This window comes from Panthera tigris, chromosome B4 (assembly GCF_018350195.1).
Source record: "Panthera tigris isolate Pti1 chromosome B4, P.tigris_Pti1_mat1.1, whole genome shotgun sequence".
NCBI lineage: Eukaryota > Metazoa > Chordata > Mammalia > Carnivora > Felidae > Panthera > Panthera tigris.
In genome coordinates, this window is record NC_056666.1 from 65,097,877 (window position 1) to 65,114,316 (window position 16,440).

Below are 16,440 nucleotides of genomic sequence, written 5' to 3' on the forward strand. Positions count from 1 at the left end.
TGTAAAAAAAAAAGAATTTACCTTTTTGGGGGGTCACCTGGGTGGCTCAGGCGGGTAAGTGACTGACTTCAGCTCAGGTCATGATCTCGCAGTTTCTGACAGCTCAGAGCCTGGAGTCTGCTTTGAATTCTGTGTCTCCCTCTCTCTCCTCGTCCTCCCCCCACTTGCGCTCTGTCTCTCTCAAAAATAATAAATAAACATAAAAAAAGTTTTAAAAATTACCTTCTTTTAATACCATGGTGCTAAAAAGGGCTTATTGCATATTTTTAAAACAGTAAATAAACAGTTGTAGATTTGCATCGTAAAATAATGGCAACACCATAGTAGCAAGGGTCCACAGACAACTCTCTATACATAATTGTAGGACTGCTTAGCCTTTATTTCCAACACATTTCAAATCCACCTCACCTATAATTGCCTGTTACCCACTAACTCCATTCCCTAAAGGCTTCCTGCATCTCAAAAGCCACAAAATCGTGCTTCTGTTCTCTGAGTAAGCTAAAGGGGAAGATTGTTAGCTAAGAACGAGAAAAAGGGAGTTGCTTATTTTCAGCAAAAATTGTTGACGACTCTAACTTATGTTATCCAAATATAACCATTCCCATAATGTTTGCCTTCTTTTAGTAGTTTTGGGAAAGAGAGGTCTTAACTGGGGACTAGTCCTTTGTTGTTGCTTTGTATGCTACTTGTCTGTATCACATGTGTATCCTCACCCGCCTCCATTCTATCCAGGCCCCACATTCTTTCCCTGACTGATTGCAGTAAGAAGAGTTTGAACACTCTGTCTTCATTTGCTCTGCTGCAAAAGCTGCACTGTCATTGCCTGCACAATTCTTTAACCCACAGCAACAAAAGACTGAACCGCTAGAGCAGGCTTCATTGAATGGCAACATACCTTGAAATGAGTTACAGTTTAGAAGGAAAAAAAAATAGATCTGTTACCTAAATGGCTGCTTTATATCCTATAGGAAAATAATAAACAAGGGATTCTGTTTGTGATTAAACTTGTTCTAGATCCTCTTACAGTTTACCGTTCTTCCTTTCTCCAATACTATGATTTTTTTTTCTTAGAACACATTGGAAAACTCACTTAATCTTTCATTTACATGTTCATTATTTTATTCATTCATTAATATATGTACTGTTTTTACTGTATGCCAGATAATAGCAAATAATGAAGGTAGAATAGTAAGGAAAAAATTGAAGAGCTCCATTCTTGTGGAGCTTTTAGACTAGAGGGGGAGCCAGGAAATATTTAAATAAACACATAAAACTAATTTAAAGTAGAAATGGAGACAAATGCCACAAGGAAGCGTAAACAATACTAAAGTGGACGATTGGAAAATTGTACCATGTCAACTAAGGCAGTCTATGGTTCCCAAACAAATAGCATGCAGACAGAACATTTAATAAGGGAAATGGCATTTGTAATGACATGGGTGGAGCTGAGTGTATTTTGCTAAGTGAAATAAGTAGGTCAGAGAAAGACAAATACCATATGATTTCACTCATGTGGAGTTTTAGAAACAACAACAAAAAAATGAACACAGGGGAAAGGAAAAAAGAGAGAGAAACAAACCATAAAATAGACTCAGACTTATAGAGAAAAACTGAGGGTTGCTGGAGAGGTGTTGGGTGGGGGGATGGGCTAAATGGGTGATGGGCATTAAGGTGAGCACTTGTTGGGATGAACACTGGGTGTTATATGTTAAGTGATGAATCACTAAATTCTCCTAAAACTAATGTTACATTATAAGTTAGCTAACTAGAATTTTGTGTGTGTGTGTGTGTGTGAGAACTAAAATTACATTTGAAATTTTTTATTTTAGGCCACAAAAACAAAAACTAGCAAACAAACAATAACAACAAAAAGTTTCAAATAGGCTTATCACATGATGTAAATTCATCCCTCCCAGGGAAGCAGAAGGTAGACCAGTGCCGGTTATCCTGAAGGCCATATACTTACTACTTCGCTGCTGCTTCTACTCTGCTGGGTTTTGATCTTTCTTTGAGTCATAGTCTGGATCATTTTCCTCATTTCCTTCTCTTTCCCCTTCCTTATCTGCTTCTTCATCTTCTTCGTCATCATCATCATCATCATCTTCAATGGCTCCTTCAGTGAAGTATAACATTAGTCTTGGGATTATACGCTCATGTAAGAAGTGACCAATTTCAAGGTCTATGGCAAGGATAGCTTCATCATCATCATCATCATCCAGAGCTCCACTTGGGAATTTTGGGGAGGGGCAAAAAAATTAGTCATTGGAAATTCTTTTGGTCATAGTACAAACTTCCCCATGTCCCTTGTGTTTCTGCTTCTTTTGTTAAATCTTTATTTATTTTGAGAGTGAGAAAGAGAGCAAGTGGAGAACGGGCAGAGACAGAGATAGAAAGAGAGACAGAGAACCCAAGCAGGCTCCACACTGTCAGCACAGAGCCCAACATAGGGCTTGATTCCATGTCCGTGAGACTACAATCGGAGCCAGGCAACTCTTAATTAGAATTGGTCACCTAACCAACTGAGCCACCCATTTGTCCCTCTGTTTTGTCTTAATGGTTTTCAAAGTGACATTCTTTCCATTTTCCCAATCTATCTGGCACCCTGTACAACCCATAATTTCTGGTCCATCAAAAGAAAAGGGATCAGAATCATCTGCTTCTGATTTCATCGTATATGTCTTTGTGAACACTTCCACTTGTGAAATGTTTATTTGGTTCAAAGTGAAATTCTCAGACAAACGTCAGGGGCTGGTCAGTATCTGAGAACTTCACTTTAATATCTTTCAAGTGCTTCAGAATAGGTTCATCATATTCCTGAACCATATCATTGAACAAGTCAACATTCTTAAAAACAGTCAACCAGAATTCAGGAATTATCTTGGAGTCTTCTTTTTCTTCATCCTTTTTCTCATCTTTATTCTTGGCTTTCCTTTCATCTTCTACAAAATTTCATTTTTCTCATCCAGTTTCTATTCACATTCTTCCATAGGTTCATAAGTTGCATTAATGATCTCAAATCACTATCAAATAGAGGCTGGCAGAGCACAGCATACTTCCTTTCAAGACCATCAACTTCCTCATAGAACTTGGCTTCTATTTTTGCACACCTAACTTACTGTTTTTGAGAGTATTCACTTGTCTTTTAACTACCCTAGGCAAGTTCTCAATGTATCCTGCTGGTGTTTCTATCAGACCATCAAGTCTTATTTCAAGGGTTACAATAATATGAGGATTTTGCATCATCTGAACAGTCAGCTGACGTGCTTTGATTTTTGTTTCTTTGCCAGTTTCTTCTTCTATTTCTTCAACATCATCCAGATCTTGATCAAGTTCAGACTGTTTTTGTGTCAATGTCTGCCATGTTGTAAGAACTCCAAATATTGTTGGCTAACTGGGGACCCAGGCTACTGGAGCTGTGCAGTCAGTGATTCAGGTCAGCGGGAGCAGATGGCACTAAAAAATCAACTAATTAGAATTTAAATAAAAGCCTGAAACAAACAAACAAACAACCAAGGGAAATGACAGAGAAAAAAACAACAACTCATATTGGAGTCAACAACATATGTAATGTTCCTACAGTGGGAGAGAGATTAAAGAGTGCAAACCTATAAGGAAATCAGTATGGCTAAATGAAAATCAAGATTGTATGGTAAGAGGTGAACTGAGAGGTAGGTTGGGGCCAGAGAATGCAGAGATGTGTGTAATCATTGCATTTATCCAGGTAACTAGAGCATCATTAAATGATTTTGAGTGGAGAGAATGACAGGATTTGCATTTTGAAAAGATTACTCTGTAGCCACTGCACAAGAGAGGACAGAAGTTGCAAGGTGGAGGCAGGCAGAGGCTCTTTAAGTTATCCTGGCATCTTAGCATGGCCACAGTTTGTTATTATATCACAGGATTTGGACATGGAGAGAAGGTGGATTTATAAGATATTTGGGAAGCAAAGTGCATCAAAACATGAGGGGGGGGGTGTTAAGAGTAATGCCTAATTTTCTACTTTGTGCAATTGAATAGGTGGTAAGATTTACTTGAAATAAGAAACAGTATAAGAGAAACAAATTTGGAACAAGGTATTTTTTGCACTTATTTTTTAGAACAGTTCTAGAATTCTAGAAAAATTGAGCAGATAATATGGAGAGTTCCCACATACCCCCTCTTGCTCACACACAGTTTTTTCTATTATTATATCTTCAGTTAGTGTGGTGCATTTGTTACAATTAATGGATGAATATTGATACATTATTGAAGAAAGTCCATATTTTGCTTTAAGGTCCACTATGTGTTTTGCAGTTCTGTGGGTTTTGCCAAATGCATACTTCCATGTAACTGCGCTTACGCTATAATTTACAATAGTTCCATTACCCTAAAAATTTCCTGTGCTTCACCTGTTCACCATCCCTCCTACTCTGCCTGTACTCCTGCCAACAATTGATCTTTTACAGTCTCTATAGTATTTCCTTTTCCAGAATTTTGTGTGGTTGAAATTATGTAGTATGCACCCTTTTCAGACTCACTTCTTTCACTCGGCAATATTCACTTAAGGTTCCTTTATGCCTAGGAGTGTGAATGTTGGATCGTACAGTAAGACTATATTTAACTTGGTAAGATACTGCCAAAATGTCTTCCAAAGTGGCTATACTATTTTGCATTCCCACCAGCAATGAATGACAGTTCCTGTTATTCCACATCTTTTTCAGCATTTGGTATTGTCAGGCTTTGGTTGTTGTTGTTGTTGTTGTTGTTGTTATCAGAATGTTCATGTAATCCACAAATTGATGTATAACTCTATGAGTAACGGGGTTTCCAATTTTATATGGCTTATATTTTTCTCAGTAGCACATATTATTTTAAAATAATTCACAAAAATTTTTAAAAAGGGGCACCTGAGTAGCTCGGTCAGTTGAGCATCCGACTTTGGTTCAGGTCATGATCTCCCAGTCTGTGAATTTGAGCCCCGCATCAGGCTCTGTGCTGACAGCTCAGAGCCTGGAGCCTGCTTGGGATTCTGTATCTCCCTCTCTCTCTGCTCCTCCCCCGCTCATGGTCTGTCTGTCTCTCTGTCAAAAAATAAACATTAAAAAAATTTAAATAATTCACAAAGTTGAGAAGCATGTAAAAACCAGGATTTCTGAGGATAACTGTAAACCTAACTCTCAAATCAAGTAGTATCCATTATATAATTACCAATGAAAGTGACATGTATCTTAACATATATTGTAAGCATTAGATTTTCTTTTCTTTTTTTTTTTGTTTTGAGAGTGAGAGAGAGAGAGAAAGAGAGAGAGAGAGGAAGCACAGGCAGGGAAGGGGAAGAGAGGGAAAGAGAGGATCTTAGCATGGATCCTGAAGCAAGGCTCAATCTCATGACCATGAGATCATGCCCTGAGTCAAAATCAAGAGTCAGACACTTAACTGACTGAGCCACCCAGGTGCCCCAACAAGCATGAGATATTTTAAAAGCATTTTAAACATATTTGGAGCTCCAGGGACAAATATTTGTTTAGTTTAGTTTAGTTTTTTTTAAAGGAAGTTGTACCTTAACTCTAAGAATTAATGATAAAACATTCCTGCTGTGCCCCTGGTGATATGATCTGCATAGTGTTGTATTTCAAGGAAACTAGTTAGCTCTTATACAAAACGACAGTGTTACCTGATAGAAGTACCTAGTTTTATCCCTCATGACCAGAGAAATCTTCTCACTTGGATACAATTTTTACTGCAATAGTAGATGGAGTCTTAGAACATCTGGGTATGTTCATAATGAGTTCAGCAAGCAGCAGCAAGTAGGAAACAGCTCTTAGAATGTGTACAGTGTGAGATCTCTCTGAATGCTTAGAGGTAAAAATTAATTTATCATGGGAAGTGACATCAACAGCTAGAGAGAGAAAATCTACAAAAGAGAAGGTGAAATGTGAAGAAAATAATATATATATTATTTATATATTCCAGAGGGGGAGCCAAACTTGCCCAAAATGGGTATGACTGTATCAGAGGGAAACACAGGTATCCTCAGGCCAATTTTCTGGTCCAAAGATATGATTTGTTTCCTACATAGTGTTTAAAAAATAATTTGAGCCACCATTTACTTTGTTCCAATTTATTATAATACAATTGTCATAGAACATTGTGTAAGTTTAAGGTATACATTGTCAGGATTTGGTACACTTACATATTGTGAAATGATGGCCACAATAGGGTTAGTTAACATTTCTTTCACCTTGTATGATTATCATTTCTTATTTGTGGTGGGAGCATTTAGCATTTACTCTCTAGTAATCTTCAAGTAGATATCAAGTATTAACTATAATCACCATGCTATATGTTACATCCCCCGAACTTATTCATTTTATAACTGGAAATTTGTATCCTTTGACCTAAATCTCCCCTTTTACTCCACTCTTCCAGCCCCTTCCAACCACCATTCTAATCTCTGTTTCGATGAGTTTGGCTTTTTTAGATTCTGCATATAAGTGTTATCATACAGTCTTTGTCTTTCTCTGTCTTATTTCACTTAGCATAGTGCCCTCAAGATCCATCCATATTGTCACACATGGCAAGATTTCCTTCTTCCTCATGGCTGAATAATGTTCCACCACATGCGTCTTCTTTATCCATTCATCTGTAGACAGGCTTTTGGGCTATTCCCATATACTCGTTGTTATGACTAATGCTGCAGTGTACATCGGAGTGCAGACAGCTCTTTGAGATTCTGACTTGGTTTCCTTTGGATATATACCCAAAAGTGGAATTGCTGGGTCATATAGTAGTTCTATCTTTAATTTCTTAAGGAACCTATATACTGTTTTGCTTAACTGCCCCAATTTACATTATTACAAATAGTGCACAAAGGCTTTTGTCCACATCCACACTAGCACTTGTTATCACTTGTCTTTTTGATGCTAGCATTCTAACATATTTGAGGTGATATCTTATTGCTTGGGGTTTTAATTTGTTTTCCCTGATGATTAGTGATGTTGAGTACCTTTTCATATCTGTTGTCCATTTGTATATCTTCTTTGGGGAAATGTCTATTCAGTTCTGCCCATTTTTAAATTAGATTCTTTTTGTTTACTATTGATTGAATGAGTTGCTTATATATTTTGGATATTAACTTCTTATCAGATACATAATTTGCAAATATTTTCTCCTGTTCTGTGGGTTGTTACCTGTTCAGTTTGTTGATTGTTTCTTTTGCTGTGCAGAAGGTTTTTAGTTTGATGTCATCCCACTTATTTAGTTTTGCTTTTGTTGCTTGTGTTTTGGGTGTCATAACCAAAAATTCATTGTTATGACCAATGTCAAGGAGACTTTTCCATATATTTTCTTCTAGGAGTTTTATGGTTTCAGATTTTGTCTTTAAGTTTTGAACTCAAGTTTATTTTTATGAGTGTTACAAGATAGGAGTCCAATTTAATTCTTCTGCATGTGGTTATTTAGTGTTCTTAATTTCTAAAAAAAAATTTATTTATTTTTGAGACAGGGAGAGAGAGTGGGGTGGGAGCATAGAGACAGAGAGAGACAGAGAAAGAGAGAGAGAGAGACAGAGAATTCCAAGCAGGCTTCACGCTGTCAGGGCAGACCCCATGTAGGGTTTGAACTCACGAAGCATGAGATCATGATCTGAGCCAAAATCAAGAGTCAGATATTTAACTGACTGAGCCACCCAGGTGCCCCAGTTATTTAATTTTCTATCAGCACTTATTGAAAAGGCTATTTTTACCCCCAATGAATATTCTTGTCTCCCTTGTCAAATATCAGTTTACCATATATTCAAGGGTTTATTTCTGGAGTCTCAATTCTATTCCATTGGTCTATGTGCCTAGTTTTTAAATGTTTATTTACTTACTTTTGAGAGAGAGAGAGAGAACATGAGTAGGGGAGGGGCAGAGAGAGAGAGGGAGAGAGAGAATCCCAAGCAGGCCCTGTACTGTCAGCACAGAGCTCGATGCAGGGCTCAAACTCACAAACCATGAGATGATGACCTGAGCTGAAATCAACAGTTGGACGCTCAATGGACTGAGCCACCCAGGCGCCCTATGTGCCTATTTTTATACTATTTTAAACTCTTTTGATTACTATAGCTTTGTGTTATAGTTTGAAATTGAAAATGAGGTGCTTACAGATTTGTTCTTTCTCAGGATTGCTTTGGCTATTCAGGGTCTTTTGTTGTTCCATACAGATTTTAGGCTTGTTTTTTTTCCATTTCTGTGAGAAATGTCATTTGAATTTTGATAGGGATTACATTGAACCTATAGATGGCTTTGGGTATGGATATTTTCAAAATATTAATTCTTCTAATCTATGAACACAAGCTATCTTTCCCTTTGTGTCTTTAATTTCTGTCATCAAAGTCTTATAGTTTCAGTGTACAGGTTTTTCACCTTCTTGTTTAAATTTATTCCTAAGTATTGTATTGTTTTTGATGCTATTGTAAATGGGATTGTTTTCTTTACTTCCTTTTCACATATTTTGTTGTTAGTGCATAGAAATGCAATTGATTTCTTTATGCTGATTTTATTTCCTGCAACTCTACTGAATTTGTTGATTAGTTCTCACAGTTTTGGGGAGGAGTCTTTAGGATTTTCTATATATATGACAATATTATATCCAAATGAAGATGATTAGTTCTTCCATCTGATATAGATGCCTTTTCTTTTTCCTTCTTCTTTCTCCTCCTCCTCCTTTTTCTTCTTTTTCCTCTTCAGCCTCCCTCTCCCCTCCTCCTGCTCTCCCCCACCTCCTTACCCTCCTCCTTCTCATTCTCCTTCTGCCTGCTTCTTCAGACTGTGACTTCTAGTACTGTATTGAATAGGCATGATGAAAATGAATTTCCTTGTCTTTTTCCTGATCTTAGAGGAAAAACTTTAAAACTTTGATCACTGAGTGTGGTGTTAGCTGTGGGCTTGCCATATATGGCCTTTATTATGTTTTAGGTACATTTCTTTTAACCCAATTTGTTGATAAGTTTTACCATGAAAATATATTTTGTCATATAGATGCTTTTTCTGCATTTATTAAGGTGATCATGTGATTTTTATCTTCCATAATGTGGTGTATCACATTTTTTCGTTTGCATATGTTGAACCATCCTTGAATTCCAGAGATGAATCACATTTGATCATAGTGTATGATTCTTTTAATATACAATTTAACTTTATTTGCTAATATTTTGTTGAGAAATTTTGCATCTATATTCAGTAAGGATTTTAGCCTGTAGTTTTCTTTTCTTTTTTTTCTTTTTTTTTCCTTATCTGGCTTTTAGTGTAATACTGGCCTTATAAATTGGGTGTAGTAATGTTCCTTTCTCTTCAATTTTTGGAAGAGTTTGAGAATGATTGGTGTTAATTCTTCTTTAAATGTTTGGTAGAATTCACAACGGAAACCATCTGTACTGGGCTGTTCTTTGTTGGGAGATTTTTTAACTACTGAGTCATTCTCCATACTTGTTATTGGTCTGTTCAGATTTTCTGTTTCTTCATAATTACATCTTAGTAAGTTGTAAGTTCCTAGGAATTTATCCATTTCTATAGTTTGTTTAATTTGTTGGCATGTAATTATTCATCGTACTCTCATAATCCTTTGCATTTCTGGTATCAGTTTTAATTTAAATTTTAGTCAGTTTATTTCTGATTCTGTTTGAGTCTTCTCTTTTTTTCCTAAGGTTAGCTAAAAGCTTGGCAATTTTTTCTTTTCAAAAATCCATATCCTAGTTCATTGATCTTTTCTAGTGATTTTATGTTCTTTATTTTATTTATTTCTGTTCCTATCTTTGTTACTGCCTTCCTTCTGCTAAATTTGGGTTTACTAATGCCATCTTATTATTTTCTGGCTGTTTTGTAGTTCCCTTGTTTTCTTTCTCTCTCTTATTGCCTTCCTTTGTGAACTGATGATTTACCATAGTTTAATGCTTTGATTCCCTTCTCTTTATCTTTTGTTATCTAATTATGGTTTTGTTGGGGCCCCTGGGTGGCTCAGTCGGTTAAGCATCTGACTTCATGTCAGATCTCACAGCTTGTGAGTTTGAGTCCCGTGTAAGGCTCTGTGCTGACAGCTTGGAGCCTGGAGCTGCTTCAGATTCTGTGTCTCTCTCACTCTTTGCCCCTCCTCTGCTCGTGCTCTGTTTCTCTCTCTCTCTCAAAAATAAATAAACATTAAAATTTTTTTAAAAAATAATAATTATGTTTTGGGTTTGTAGTCACCATGAGGCTTACATTATCTTGTAGATATGTAATCTTATATATATAATAGTGTGTTTTGTGCTGATAGCAACTTAAATTCAATTGCATAGATAGAATCTACCCTTTAACTCCCCCAATTTTGTTTCTGATGTCACAATTTACCTTTTTTATTGTATAGTCATTAACAAGCTATTGTAGCTAAAGTTTTTTTTAATACTTTTGTTCTTTAACACTTGTACTAGAGTTAAGTGGTTAACACACCACTTGTTACAATATATTAGAGTATTCTAAATATGACCACGTACTTTGCCAATGGTATATTTTCATATGTTTTTATGTTACTTATTTGCCTCCTTTCATTTCAGCTTGAAGAACTCCTTTCAGCACTTCTTGTAAGGCCAGTAAAATGGTGATGAATTTCCTCAGCTTTTGTTTGTCTGGGAAAGTCTTCATCTCTCTTTCATTTCTGAGAGACAATTTTGCCAAATTCGGTATCTTGGTAGGCAGTGTTTTTTCCCCCAGCATTTTTCATACATCATGCACTCTCTAGCTATAAGGTTGCTGCTGAGATATCCATTGATAGACTTATGAAGGTCCCCTGTAAGTTATGACTTCCTTTTCTTTTGCTGCCTTTAATATTATCTCTTTTTCTTTGACTTCTAACAATTTTATTATAATGTGTCTTGGAGAAGATCTCTTTAAGTTGAGTTTATTTTGTTATCTATGAGCTTCATGAACTTGGATATCTAAATCTCTCCCCAAATTTGGGATGTTCTCAGACATTTTTTAAAAAATAAGCTTATGCTCCCTTTAGTCTCTTTTTTCTGGAACTCCAATAATTCAATTGTTTCTTTTGATGTTTAAAGACTCTTTTTACTATTTTTTTATTCTTTTATATTTCTACTCCTCTTACTTGATAATTTCAAGTCCTATCTTCTATCTCACAGATTCATTCATCTGCTTCATTTAATATGTTATTGATGGTCTCTATTGCATTTTTAATTTCATTCACTGTATTCTTTAGCTCTACAATTTCTGTTTGGTTCTTTTTTATGATATATCTCCTTGTTAATCTTCTCATTTTGTTCATGTATTGTTTTTATGACTTTGTTGAATTGCCTTTATATATTTTCATGGAGTTGACTGAGCTTCTTTAAACAGCTATTTTAAATCCTTTATCCTTAAATATTATAAGTATAAATATATCCTGTGGAGTTATTCCAGAATCATTAGGATAAATAAATATATAATAAAAATTATATTACTATTTTGTTAATATTCTATTAATAAATATAAATTTAAAAATAAATAATATCTCCATCCATGGTTTAGGGATTGGTTACTGGAAGATTATTGTGATCCCTTAGTTGTGTCATGTTTTCTTGATTTTTCATGCCACTTGAAGTAGTGCATTTTGCATTTAAAGTAGCAATCAATTCCTAGTCTTTACTAACTAGGAACTAGGAGAAAAACACCTTCTGTCAGCCCTTCTAGGGAGGCTCTCTCAGATTGTCTATGGACACATCAATTCCCTGCTTCTTGTACTCCCTTATGGCAGAATCCTTAAGCTTGTATGCCTTGTGTTGATCCTATAATGTACCACACTGGGTGCTGAAGTCTCTCATTTGCTTTCCCAAGGGCAAAGCTAATGCTTAAATTTATGTTCTATCCTTGGCCTGCAAATTTGGTCCAGCTTTCTGCACATATTCACTAGATATCTGTTGAAGTTTCCCTTGCCACTGTCAGCATCATGCACAGAGAACCATCCATGGGTGGGGGGGAGGTTTGGGGGGGGTGGGTGGGGATGAGGTGGCTATGCTGAGAGTGCCCTTGGAAAACTTAGAGGAATCTGTCAGTGAGGCATCCCCAGTGGCTCACTTTTGAGCTTCTTTTTAAAAAAATTTTTTTAATGTATTTATTATTGAGAGAGAGAGACAGAGCATATGCAGGGGAGGGGAAGAGAGAGGGGGAGACACAGAATTTGAAGCAGGCTCCAGGCTCTGAGCTGTCAGCACAGAGCCTGACGAGGGGTTCGAACCTATAAACTGCGAGATCATGACCTGAGCCGAAGCCGGATGCTTAACCGACTGAGCCACCCAGGTGCCCTAATTTAAAAAAAAATTTTTTTAAGTTTGGGTTTCTTGATGGAATCTGTGACACAGTTCAGAGGACTCACATCCATTTTTTGTCTTCCAAGAGTCCTATCTGCCATTCTTCCAGCCTGTTCCTACCCTCCAGTCAGGCAGCTCATGACTCAGGACCGTGGATAGGGTGATAGAGAAATGGACCTCTTTGGCAGCATTCCACAGAGCTGGGGAAACTGGGCACTGACTCACATGCTCTCACTTTGCCCCATGGGAGAAATCAGGGGCTAAGAAGATCTCTCTTGGCCCTGAACTGTGCCACCTCGGGTGAAGGTTTATGCAGGTAATGTCAAACTTTTCTCTCAGCCTCCCCAGTGCATCCAAACTCATGTTTTTTTGCTCCAACGGTGTGCTGGAACTTTACCACTGGAAACCTGAGCTTCCACAAAGGCTGTCTTGTCTGTGGATGATTGTCAAAGATAGTATTCTCCAGAAGCTCGTCAACTGCAGCCAAGAGTGACTTGGGAATGATTCAAGATAGCTTACAGACCTTGTTTTCTTAGGCTAAGCACCACTTACCCTGTATGAAAAGGTTCAAGTTATCAAAGCTAAACTGAAATTGGTATGTTGTGCTTTCAATTAATTATAATGTTTAACTTAACTCCAAAGAAAATTCAGTTACTAGTTTATATAAAGTATGTGATTAAATTGTTCCCAAGCAACTATCATTTTGTTATATGACTCAGTTAAGAAATAGTCTGGAGCCTTTCAGATAAAAATGGCAAATGAAAGCCATTTCTACCCCCTTTCCCTCCTGAAACCAACTGAAAACTACAAAAAGAATGATCCACACAGACTACTCAATTTGCAATTAATTAGAAAACAGCTACACTTCTAGTACTTAATATGAGAAATGAAATTCAGATCAAATATTGAAAAGGCATGAGAGCAAAATGCCCTAGCAGACAATCAAGTTGCATTCAGGGTTCTTACAAGTTGGGTGACACACATAGAAAGCCAAGTATGTGACTCATGGCTTGAAACTAAAGCAGCACAGAATGGAGGCAGGATAGAGTAAGGAGAGACATAATTTGACACTTTTGCAGGGAGCTCTGCATCTACTGATTTCATTCAACAAAGATAAATAGGTGATGGAAGACAGTGAAAAACAAGATCTTCCTTGTAACCCATTATAACTTCCTTGTCATCATGAAAGACATAGTTAAGGCAATATATGCAGCATACAATTTAAGAAGGGTTTGTAAACTGAATCCAATATACCAATGTTCAAGGTGTATCTCCCAATCTTTATCCCAAACAATTGCATTCAAAGAGATGGCTTGAGTGATAAGAGAGTTATTTTCAAATAAGAGAAAGAAATAAGGGTCTACAATGTGCATAGTTTCTTGAAAAACGATCTACTGATTGAATTGCACTGACAAATACATGAATGAGGAAGTTACTGTAGAGGACCGGTGGTGAACTTGGAGTCTACTGAAATATAAAACTAAGGGAAAATAACTGGAAAATGATGACTGAGTAGAAAATCTATAACTCTTGATATTGTGGAACTTAAAATATAGGTAACAAAAATTGGAATGTAGAGTATGAGAATAGGAGTTTGTAAGAAGTTTGTGAATGCTGTTTTCTTATCTCAGAGTGGAATGTGGGTGGACAAAAATATTGTTTAAATCTAAAAAAACTCGGTTGCAAGCTAATTAAATAAATTTACATTAGAAGAACACATAAGGATTAAGAATAGATTATAGAAACAATTATTTCTGAAAGAAAGCACAGACACACAAAACAACATAAAGATATCATACACCATACAATGAAAGAAACAATTAAAACAAAAAATAATTAAAAGACAAATATAATCTGAAAATACAGCATTAAGTAACAGAATAAAGACTAAATATATATGTCAATTGAATAAATGTTAATGAACTTACCCTTTTAAATAAAGCATTTGATTAGATTTAAACAAATATTTTTAAAAGTTGCATAATTAAGATATGTGTGTAAAACAAGTGACTCAGGTTGAAAATAAATAGGCCAGAAAAAATGAATAGGTAAAACATATTAAAAACATCAGGTGCAAATAAATAATTAGTTTCATGAGTCACATGATTAAATATTAAGCAAGTTTTAATTGAAGTGTTAAATCATTAAGGATTCAAGAATAACATTTTATAAAGAAATCATCACATTAAATAAAAAAATTATATTGAATATTTAAAAAATTTTTTAACATTTATTTATTTTTGAGAGGCAGAGAGACACAGAGCATGAGCAGGGGAGGGACAGAGAGAGGGAGACACAGAATCTGAAGCAGGCTCCAGGCTCTGAGCTGTCAGCACAGAGCCTGATGCGGGACTTGAATCCATGAACCACGAGATCATGACCTGAGCCGAAGTCGGACGCCTAACCAACTGAGCCACCCAACTGCCCCAAATTGAATATTTAAAAAAAAATTAATGTACCATAAATATTCTCATGGAAAATGGCACTAAGCAAGGAATAAATAATTAGAACATATCTTTAGGCAAAGTTAGATACAATAGCAAAAAGTTACATACAATAATATTAAGGACTGCAAAAATATAATTATTCCTGAAAATCTAATAGAGGCATATAAAATGCACATCCTTGGAAATGAAGAGCATCTTTCTATTTTATGTGCCAAAAGAACATTTATCAAAAATTTAATATGAAGAAAACTTAAATTCCATGGTGTAGAAAAAGTGTACACGTATATTCTAACAGCATGAAGCCTGCTTGGGATTTTTCCTCTCTCTCTTCTTCTCCCCCACTCATTCTCTCTCTCTCTCTCTCTCTCTCTCTCTCTCAAAATAAATAAATAAAATCTAAAAAAACCCTCATTGTTACTTCCATAGAATGGTAGCAGGTGTTCACAGGAATATGTTAATCTGAATGTTTTGATATAAAAAACTTCAAAATGCATCATTAAGTATATAACAGGATATACTTAATTTTTCTTTTTGCAAATACATAAATAAGTCACTTAAGAGTCCTTGCTTCTGGGGCACCTGCATGGGTGGCTCAGTAGGCTAGACATCCAACTTTGGCTCGGGTTGTGATCTCTCAGTTCGTGAGTTCCAGCCCCACATCGGGCTCTGTGCTGACAGCTCAGAGCCTGGAGCCTGCTTTGGATTCTGTGTCTCCCTCTCTCTTTGCCCTTCCCCCGTTCATGCTTTGTCTCTCTCTGTCTCAAAAATAAACATTAAATTTTTTTTTTAAAAAGTTATTGCTTCTGAGGAGTAAGACTGGAAATCTATAATAGTAGGAGGAATAGTTTGTTTTTATTATATACCTTTGAACTATTTAAATGTTTATTTACCACATCATTGTATTTGTTTATAAAGGCTATTACTAAAACATAAATTGATGTTTTTAAAGGCAATCAGATCTCTGATATATCATTAAACTAGAGAATTGAAAAAAATAAAAGGAAGAACATTGGAGCAATTTTTTCATTAAAATTTACTTAATACTGTTGGTTCCTACCCATCACTATCTGGTTATTGAATTGTGTTCCAACCAACTGCCTATTCTCACCTTGATGTGCCTTTATTAGCACCTACCTACTAAAAAAAATAAGTTTATAAAAATGAACAAGAAAAAGAGTAACTATAGAAGTGTACTTACCAACATCCTTGGGGATATTTGAGGGGGTGAAGAGTCTGAAACAGATAGTAGGAGATCAGAACTCTCTCTGAAAAAAACTGGAAATGACAATTTCAAAATTTGAATTGTATATATTTTGAAACAAAAATAATACATTAGAGTGCTTTCTGCTTTTCTCATAGCTCTGATTTTTTTCCTATGACTCCTAAGTCCTTTACTTGGGTCTTTGGGCCGCATAAACATAGTAATATTAAAACCTGATTGGATACATTCATTGCAAGATTCAGTGCTCGTGCACCGCCGACTTAAATTCAAAAGAATACTGTTTGGTGTCAAAATAAAGAATGGTATACAAAAGGAACACGGAGGAAATAAATGGAGGGATGGGTCAACTGATGAGACTAGGAATAGAAAACCCCAAAATTTGATTAGAAGTAGACACTAATATCCTCCCATGAATAATGAGGGGAGAAACAGATTATTTGAAAATTACCCTTAATATCAAATTTATATAAAGCATATTA

The 16,440-nt window shown here is 35.9% G+C and overlaps 1 pseudogene; it reads right to left on the bottom strand.

Annotated features, from left to right (window-relative positions):
* Nucleotides 1-428: 428 nt before the first annotated feature.
* On the bottom strand, nucleotides 429-3,376 carry LOC102963971 (annotated as a pseudogene).
* Between the last annotated feature and the right edge of the window lie 13,064 nt (nucleotides 3,377-16,440).